The sequence below is a fragment of the Amphiprion ocellaris genome, chromosome 24 (assembly GCF_022539595.1).
Source record: "Amphiprion ocellaris isolate individual 3 ecotype Okinawa chromosome 24, ASM2253959v1, whole genome shotgun sequence".
Lineage (NCBI taxonomy): Eukaryota > Metazoa > Chordata > Actinopteri > Pomacentridae > Amphiprion > Amphiprion ocellaris.
Genome location: NC_072789.1, coordinates 6,305,453 through 6,314,814, shown reverse-complemented (window position 1 = coordinate 6,314,814; position 9,362 = coordinate 6,305,453). Strand labels below are relative to the sequence as shown.

The 9,362-nt window shown below is 40.6% G+C and overlaps 1 long non-coding RNA gene across 2 annotated transcripts in view; it reads right to left on the bottom strand.

Annotated features, from left to right (window-relative positions):
• Positions 1-1,771: 1,771 nt before the first annotated feature.
• LOC118469706 (uncharacterized) overlaps positions 1,772-9,362 on the bottom strand; it is a 34,567-nt gene continuing 26,976 nt past the window's right edge. For both annotated transcript variants that reach the window (XR_004846657.2, XR_008600712.1), the window contains one exon: positions 1,772-1,841. This is a non-coding gene — a long non-coding RNA (uncharacterized LOC118469706). The remainder of the gene's footprint in view (positions 1,842-9,362) is intronic.

Below are 9,362 nucleotides of genomic sequence, written 5' to 3'. Positions count from 1 at the left end.
ATAAGCGATGAGCACCATTAGCTCGACCGCTACCTGTAATTAAAATTTTAATCAAGGGCAGTTCAATTACCACTGCGCTTGCCAACCGAGCATGTATAGGTCACGGCGTCTGAAAAGCATCCTCGATCATATCTTTTTGTCAAGGAAGTTGTGGGTGGTGTGATTGTTTGGTGTTCTGAGTAGTTTGCATTTTATTATCCAACCCGCCTCCATCTGCTGTCATATAAACCTTAGACCTCTGCATATTATAAAAAAAAGCACTAGTTGGCATCCAAGAAAGCCGGTATTACTCATATCACTCTGTCTTTGTATGATTGTTCAAAAATAGCTTCTCTTGAGTGCTTGATACATGCAGAGCTTCATCCTCAGTCATTGTCAGTAACTTCAATTCTCAGAACATGTACTTTGAAAGGTATTCTGACAAAGCATTTGGCAAAGACTTCTAGAAAGTACAATTTGCCTCCTAGACTGCTTTTTTTCTCTTTTTAAAACCTCAAAAAGATGTCAAGTGATGCTAGCTACAGGCTGCTAACCATATAAGCTGTCTGTCGGGCACCACAATGCCATGTTAAGCCTCCCAGGAAGCCACGCTAGAGTAGCTGGATGCCAGACAATACCAGATGCCTGATAGGAAGTAAGGCCACACAAGGGCAGTCTGTTAGGCAGTTAGATATGAAGTTAACCTCCAAGGCAGGCAGGGAACACCAGATTGCCTTATGAGTGCCATATGCCTCACAAAAACAAGCAACAAGGGACAGCTTATTGAGTTATCTTGTACCTCGAGGCACCTTTTCTTTCCTAAGTGGCTGTTATGTACCTGAATGGCACTTAAATCATGAATAATGTCTGTGATTTGACTTTTATAATGTTTGGGTTCAACAAAAACAATAGTTTGCATCAGTTTTGAGTTACTTCTAATGGAAATTACCTAACACCAGTAAACTTCTTAACTTACTACTAACTTTACTTAACTTCTATTAACCTGATACAACATTATCATGTCAACCCAACCCATCAAAATGTGTGCAAATTAAAAAGTTCATCTAGATCAGTAAATTTGCTTTTTGTTCTTACATTTTACCTTTAATTAATTGCTGGAAATAAGTTCCTTGAATTACTTTTTAGAGGTTTTGTGAATGTGGTGCCACTATCAGGCATCAGAAACCCAAATCGTGTATCATTTAAATGTTGTGTTTGATTAAAAAAAAAAAAAAAAAAAAAAAAACAAGCTCTGTAAATTTTTTCAAATTTCTATGGAACATGCAGGCAAAAACATCAATATTGGACGATTATGCAAAAAGCCTGGATGACACGTTGTTTCAGCCCTGAGCCGTTGTGCTTTGTTTTCCTTTTTTGGTGTGATTAACTTTGCCTTCATGCAAATTATCCCCTGTCCTCGGATTGGTGCCTGCGCTTGGACTCTACTAGGCCTCTGGTTTTGACTGGACCGCTACCTCGGCCCTGCGCTCCAATCAAGCCGTGCCTGTCATCGCTGTAGCGGCTGAAAAAGCTCCACCAAACTGTCATTTTGAACTGCTGTGATTCAGAGCGAGCGCCTCGTCTCCGTGTCTCTGTTGCTGTGTCAAAAAAGCTTTGATTCTTGTTGTTCCGTCGCCTATGTTGTCAGTGGAGGCTGGTCCAGATTACAAAGTCCGGTTGCTCATTTTGCTGCATCACTTTTGTTGTAGGGGTGCTACTCTTGGTTGTGATTTCATTTTGAGTTCTTCTGATGGTAATTTAAATCAAGCAAGTGCTCTTTTTTGTATACATGCCTTTCTCCCTTTTGATTAGCATCCGCCGTCCTCTGTTCCACTTTTTGTAGGAGCCCGTCTGTGTTGTCACTGCAAAAAGAAAAAAAACATGTTAAAATCCAGCTTTGGAGTTCATCCGCTTGTTTAAATGTTTCTCTCCTTCCCCCTAGTAATTCGGGTTGGAAGTCTGACATCTAACAGCCGCTGTCACCCCAAGGGACCGAACGTTACTGTAGTTGTGTTGCAGCAACACAAATCTAAAAGAGTCATAAAGTCACAAAGTGAATCCAGCATTGTTGGCTAACATTCACCACCGTTGGCTACTTTTCATAGCAGGCCACACAAGCCCTGCGAGTGCAAAAAGGGTGTTTTTGAGTCCTTATCAATTCGGCATTTAGTCTGAGAGCAAAGTGTTTTGTTTCATCCTTCAAAAGCGATAAAAGCTGGAACGCCTGCAGCACAATTCACCCTCACAGCGATTCCACTTTTAGTTTGTAAGTGTGCAGTTCTATCAACAGCCCTGCAATCACATACACCACAGAGGAAAATATTTAAAGCTTTGGGCTTTTCAATTTGATGATTCACTCTTAGGAGACTAAACTCTGTGCTTTTAAGACTTTTCAAGACTGTTAGATACACTGTAGTTAAGATTCAAAGGAGCCAAATTGAAATCGGGAAGGACCTTTGCCCAGATTCACATTTTTACTTCCATTTTTTTTGTCTACAGAAGCTCCTCAGAAATTGTTCAAATTCAGGCTGGATGGTCATATCATTTTTAGCTCTCACTCCCCCCTCTCTGACATTTTTCTTAGCAACTGACTTTTTTTTTTTTTTTTTAAGCTGTTGAGTGCCATTTTTAAAGCACCTCTTTGAATGACTGGACATCACAGAGACAGCTCCTAGACTTCCAGAGATTCAGAACCGGAGGAACCATCAGCGCTTGGCGAGCAAAATGCCCTCTTCCCGGTGACTCCCACACTAATCTTTATATCTGTAAATGCACGTCACGGTGTGTTTAGAATACACTTCTGGAACTTTTACGAAAGAGAGAAGACATATTTGTAAAATATTTACCGTCACAAAGCTCCAGTAAAAACTGCAGTCTGTGATCTTATTATTATAAGTTATTGCTTTGGCTTTGCGATGCACTTTGCGATTTCAAGGTTTCCCCATCTGTCATTGCTCTGTTTCTCTTTGCATTTTTGCACACACACACACACACACACACACACACACACACACATATATATATATATACACATATATATACAAACTGAAAAACAACGCCATTTCGAGATCCCTGCAGCAAAGAAGCTGCTGCGACGCTGCTGCAGCAGCAGGGCAGCTCGTCCCCGAGGAAAGTAATGGCCTCCCTTGGAAAGTCATATAAAAGAAGTTCACACAACCGCATGCAAGAAAGAGGATTTAAAAATTAATTACTTTCCATCTTATCTTCATATATTAAGCTGATGTGACGATATCAGTTTTTGTTGTAAGGACCGGAAAACATACGGTATCTTGTTCTTGATTGAATCCTTGTCGAGGGCAATTGAAGGAGGGGGAAATTAATTGCGCCTAAATATTAGAATCACTTGGCTCAAAAATATTGATAGTACTTGTGAATTCAAAGGTTTTTTTTTTTTTTTTTTAAATCCAGCTGATTAGATGCCGCTCTCGGAATATTCAAAAACGCAGCTGCGAGTCAACAGGGAATGAAACAATTTCCTGAACAACACATACAAGCTGTTTACTTTCATGTTGGACATTAATAATTCAGACTCCCAGAAGTTGTGAGAAAGCCACTGAGCGTACGTCAGCGGCATTAAAGCACCACCTCCACCTGAGATGCCGGGAGATTAGGGGAGGAAGACACCATCCTGAAATATTTAATGTATTCCTCCCTTTGTTCCCCGTGTCAGAGTTATAGGAAAGGACAAGGAGCTTTAGTCGGCCTTCCCGAGGAGTCGTGACTAAACTGGAAGAAACAGTGGAGGAAGACAAACGCTCCCCTCCCACCTCTGTAACCCACTCCTCAGCCAAAAGGTACACAGTGTGAATAAGTCTTAAAATGGATTATGCACAGTGGACCTGGGAGCGCTTTAAGTTTGAGTGGAAAAACAAAATTATGTACTTTCTTTGATCTGAGGCACATTTAGGAGGCAAAACGGATGTGTCACCCGAAATGTATTTTTACATTACAGTTGGTTGCTGCTCGCTTGCATGATCAAGCGGCCACATCAAAGGAAATACAGAGGGCTACTGAAATCCTTTTTTCTGTTGGCTGCTATTTTATGGTCCCGAGCCGTAACATTAGAACTAATTTTAACTCATGAAGTCAGAAAATTAACACTTGTCGTCAGCATCACTACGCGAAGCGAAGGGAAACTGAAGACATCGTTTTCATCTTTGGGTCCCCCCCACCCCACACCACCCCACACCACCCCACACCACCCGTCTCTCTTTACTTTGTGCTTCTTTCCTCTTCATTCCTCTTGATCAGTGGAGCGGGAAATAGATCCCACAGAAACGGTGATGTAACCGAGTTATCTAATACCCAATTGAAAATGTTCCAATTTACATCAAGCACAAGTTGATGTAAATGACCTTCTTGACGACACGCTCAGCGCCGTCAAACACCCTGTTAGCGATACACCCGCAATCAGCTCTGCACTTTGCTGTGTCACATCGATATGGCTCGCTACGTCGGAGGGCGATGACTCACGCACACATGTACGCCCGACGTGCGCACGCACACACACATTTGCACCAGCTCGATCCGGACCACTCAGACCAAGGGTTGTGACAAGGTGTCGAGACAGTGCTACTTGGCCAAAGGCTCTCTGGTCCTTCAGGGATGGCCTGGGAAAAATCCTGTCACCAACTTTGCTGTGTGTGTGTGTGTGTGTGTGTGTGTGTGAACTTGTGTCACTTTATAGCAACAGCGAGAGACAGTGGCTTGAGGACCATTACTGATATAACCCATGACAGCCATGTAACAACACAAGGTCATTATATCCAAAATGCGGGCTTAATGATAGCTGGATGTACAGTAGAAGGAGGGAGGATTTGCCGGGTAGTAATGAGCTCTTTTTAGAGTGTTATTTCACGACTGGAGTTTTGTCTCGTTCCAACGCCAGAGATCCAGAGTCATTAGCGGTTTTGCCTCCGATGATAATTCAATGCAGTTCAGTCAGATAATTTTGATTTCGATGAAAGCAGCAAGCTGACAGAGGAGTCTCTTTTTTCACTCTCAGTCTTGCATGTGCTCGAAAGGAGAAGAAAGCAAAAGAGATGAACCTTTATAGATAGCTAAACCGGCGTCCCATTTCCTTTCTTTTTTTTGCCCTGCGTCTTGAGCAACCAGTTGGTTTTCCAATTGAAGTTTTGCATTGTGACAGTTTGCATTGCATCAGTGCTGCTCTGGATTTTGCCAAGAAATTTTTTTGAAAGCTGCTCGCGGCTGTCGATAAAGGACATTAAAAAATGTTGATATTCATCACTTGCTGACAAGATAACAAGCTAACTGCGTGACTGGCGGTAGCGTTTTCGCTGAAGATGCATGATATCCAACAAAATCTTTCATCACAGCTGAAAAATCATGACAGTTTCTCATTCAAAAAAAGATCTTTGCGTATGAGCGGACTATCTAGGAATGTTATTTCGGCATTTTGTTAGAGAATGGTGATGTGAAGTCTTATTTAAAGCTGTTTTTTCAACCATAAACTATATTGTGTGGCGGCCCTGATCGCCCACATACTTTCACTTTTCCCCTGAGGGAGCATTACTCTCAGCTCTGCTCTGTACAGCAGATTGCATGAATCACATGTTAATGTTCACGACCCTAGTCCTCACAATTCACACTATCTTTTTCCCACTGAGGATGAGCATGTTTGAACATCTCGGTTGGAAACTGACACATAGTCGAGTGCGGAACTTTTTTTTTTAGCACACAAACCATTCAGCCACAATCACTGCCCTGCTATGAGGAAACACATTCTGAAGCCGCTTCTAAAGCCTGTCAAATAAACACCGGTTTTCAAACGCATCACATGTAACTTCTTTTGAAAGAGCCACTGTTCTGCTCCATTAAGCAAAATAACAGTTGTGTTTTTCTCTTATGGTTTGACTGAAGAATTTCATGCTTAGGGGTGTTTAGTGGAAGGAAGACAGTGTTAAACAGGAAAGGGTTAAAATAAATGAAATGTGTAATGAATGTACAGTACTGTCGTTGGGGAAAATCTCTTTGCAGAATTTAAAAGATTATCCACTGATTTTCATAACTTGTGCATCTGTTCAGAAAAGCAAAACTACATACACTAGTATTCAAAAGTTTTATCACCCAGACAATTTCATGTTTCTAATCATCAATGAGCCTTTCAACACCATTAGCTAACACAATGGAGCATTAGAACACAGGAGTGATGGTTGCTGGAAATGTTCCTCTGTACCTCTATGGAGATATTCCATTAAAAATCAGCTGTTTCCAGCTAGGATAGTCATTTACCACATTAACAGTGTCTAGACTGGATTTCTGATTAATTAAATGATATCTTCATTGAAAAAGCTGTCTTTCTTTCATAAATAAGGACATTTCTAAGTGACCCCACACTTTTGAATGGTAGTGTATTATTTCAACACATCTCATTCATGTAACAGACATGAATACACCCATGTGCAATATCACTGGAAAACAATTCAGATTTCAAACGAGCACTTTAGATGTATGATATTAAAATTACAGGCCCTGCAAGAGCAACTCAATACAACAAAAATCAGAAATTTTTGTAAATGAGATTCAAATCTAATTTATTTTTGATGACTGACTCAGTCCCCCATGGCTTGGAGGATGCCACATTTCTGGAGAAATGCTCTAGCATTCTTCCCAAATTATTTATTCATTTTTTCAGTTGCTTTTTGCTAAAGGGGTTGTGTTGTTCTCCCAGTCTCTATAAAACACCCCAAAAAGTGTTCTATTGGATTTTTCATTAATGGTCCTCTTCTGCTAAGCTTCTGCAGACTGGGAATTACTTTGTCAGCCAGTGTTTCGGTATATCTTCAGCCATTCGTGGTGCCATATTAAAATGTCTTATTTCCAAAACATATTCAGCAAACATGCAGCCCTATATCCTCATACTGCCACCATATGTGCTTCACTGTCAGGATGATGCATTCACTGTGGTGCTTAGGTTCATTGCAAACATGCTGGGCCCCATATAAGCCAAACAAATTCATCTTGTTATCGTGTCAAAAGAGTGTGCTCCCAGTATTTACTGGCCTTGTTACTGATGTTAAGTAATGCAGCAGAATCTCTTACTTCCAATGATAAGCCTCATGCCAAGTCTGAACCTGAAATCTATTTTAAAAGCTAGCTGCACTGCCCATGTCTTTGGTTTAAGAAAATAGCCAGTGCAGCAAATTAGTGGTACTATGGCTTGTTCTATGCCTTATGATTACTGCTGCAAGTTCTGGCATTTACAGGCCATTTTGTAACCATGATTAAGCAGTTTAGCTGATTGGAAATTACAAGTCTACTAAATTTTGTTTCAGTGATCACAAATGTGTTCTTTTGTTACACTCAGTTTGTACTGCATTTTCAATATAGTCAGTATAGTCTTCCTTTGTTTTTGGTGGCTTATCAGAGGAAATACTCAGGCCATCTTCTGAAAAATGCAGTTCTTAAAAGTGATACAATTCCAAACATTTGACATCAATGGTTATTTCAGAGAGGTGTACTCATTACCATAGAGTAAATACTAATTTGGTTCATTTTTCCCGTTTGTCAATTTCCCTCCCGATAAACACACCTTTAATTCGTTGTTTAACACTGAACCAGCACCTGAAAAGCTGTTTAGGCAGCTGGCAAGTGGCCTCTGGCCATTAAAGCAGATGGGAAATCACTGAACACTGTTATCTGCGCGGGTCGATCAATACCCACAACTAAATGTTTGCTTCACCAGGTGATGAGTTCTCGGGCTTTCGGAGCTAATATTCTGTCTCATTCTGTGTTTTCAGACAAAACAAAACCATGAATCATTAACTTCCTCACTAAAGTTTCTGTTAATCTCACTTGTAGGGAGTGATGTTAGTGATTGTGTCTATTAAAAGCTACTGTAACTCTGTAAGAAAAAAAAGAGAGTAATGGACAGCATAAAACCACGGTAAGCGTTTTCAAGCATTGCCGAGAATATTTACCACCTGAGCGCGCCCCTGAGGTTGCTTCATCCTTTTTTGAATCTCGCTATCAGCAGATCTTGTTTAAGTCAAGAACCCCCTCCAGGAGTCACTCAGACCACTCTGGCTCGGAATCAGATTATCTGTCAGCTGATAGGGTGGGGGCAGGCCAAGGGGGAAATTATGTCCTCTGTAAACCTCTTGCTGGGTTCTTCACCAGTCTTTTAGATAAATCTGCAGAACAAGACTAATCTCCTTTAATGGCAGAAGGGATGTCGGCTGTCTTTAATGGTGAGCCTCTTCCTTGAGGAGTGGTCGATTCAAAGGGTGATCATCCTCAGAGTGACTCTTATCACCTCGGATTACTCTCTTGTTTTAGACGACTCTTTGAGGACCTCATTGATGAGCAGTAATGGCGTCCATCAACACATATGGCCTCGTTCTACTTTGACAATTTAAGTTTTTCTCAAGCAAAACCCTGTGACTGTCGCACTTTCTAGGGCACAAAGCAAGGAATAAAAAATCAAATTTAAATAATCAATCACTAAGTTTGCAGGCTTAAATGATATTTTTCCCTCCCAGATATCGAGGCTTGTTTTCATCTCTTCAGAATAAGCTATTTGCTGCTTTTCAATTCCAAACTCAAAACAAGTTGAAAACCTGCAACAGCCCCTGCTAGGTAATCCATCATAGGAAACATGAAGTCTTAATTTAGGTTTTGTCAGCGTTTGTTTAATCGTTATTTCATTGTGCCACAGCTGAGTGTCTTCATATCAGCGCTGTATTATGTTACACTCTGCTTACTGCCAATCTAACTGACACAAATAGGAAGGAATAAATTCAAGTCTCTGACAGCGAATAATCCCCAAAACATATCAGCTTCGTCTTCCTATTGAGGGTCTCTTTTGAAGCCGGGACGAAACTTCATTTTATCTTTAAAAATGTTAATAAAAAAAAAAAAAAAGAAGAATAAATGAGAAAAAATAATTAAATGTGGCCTATATTGCATTATAATTTGGGGAACAACAGCATAAAGTAGAACCCAGACTGTGTCAAATGATGTGGGCTCATGCCGTGATGGAAATTAATGAAATCCATCACAATGTGACATTTGCCAATAGTCGAGGTGCAACTGAACTCACATTTCCAGTTGCAGTTTAGTGCCGCAGCACTTAGTAACAAATCCCATCTGTTCATGTGCTTGAACTTAATTTGTTACAGGTGATTTGAATTAAGTAGTCTATTTTAGCCGGCTATCTTGGAGCTGTGTCTGCATTGAACCCTAAATAACACAAATGCCCCCTTTCAGCACCAATATTGGTCTGAAAACATCACAGAGAGCAAGAGACACAGTATCAGTGCCAAAATCGCCTTTACCATTTATTTGCTCTGTAGTTTCAGGCCTTTTACAAGCTGAAATGTCAATAAAAATACTGCAGT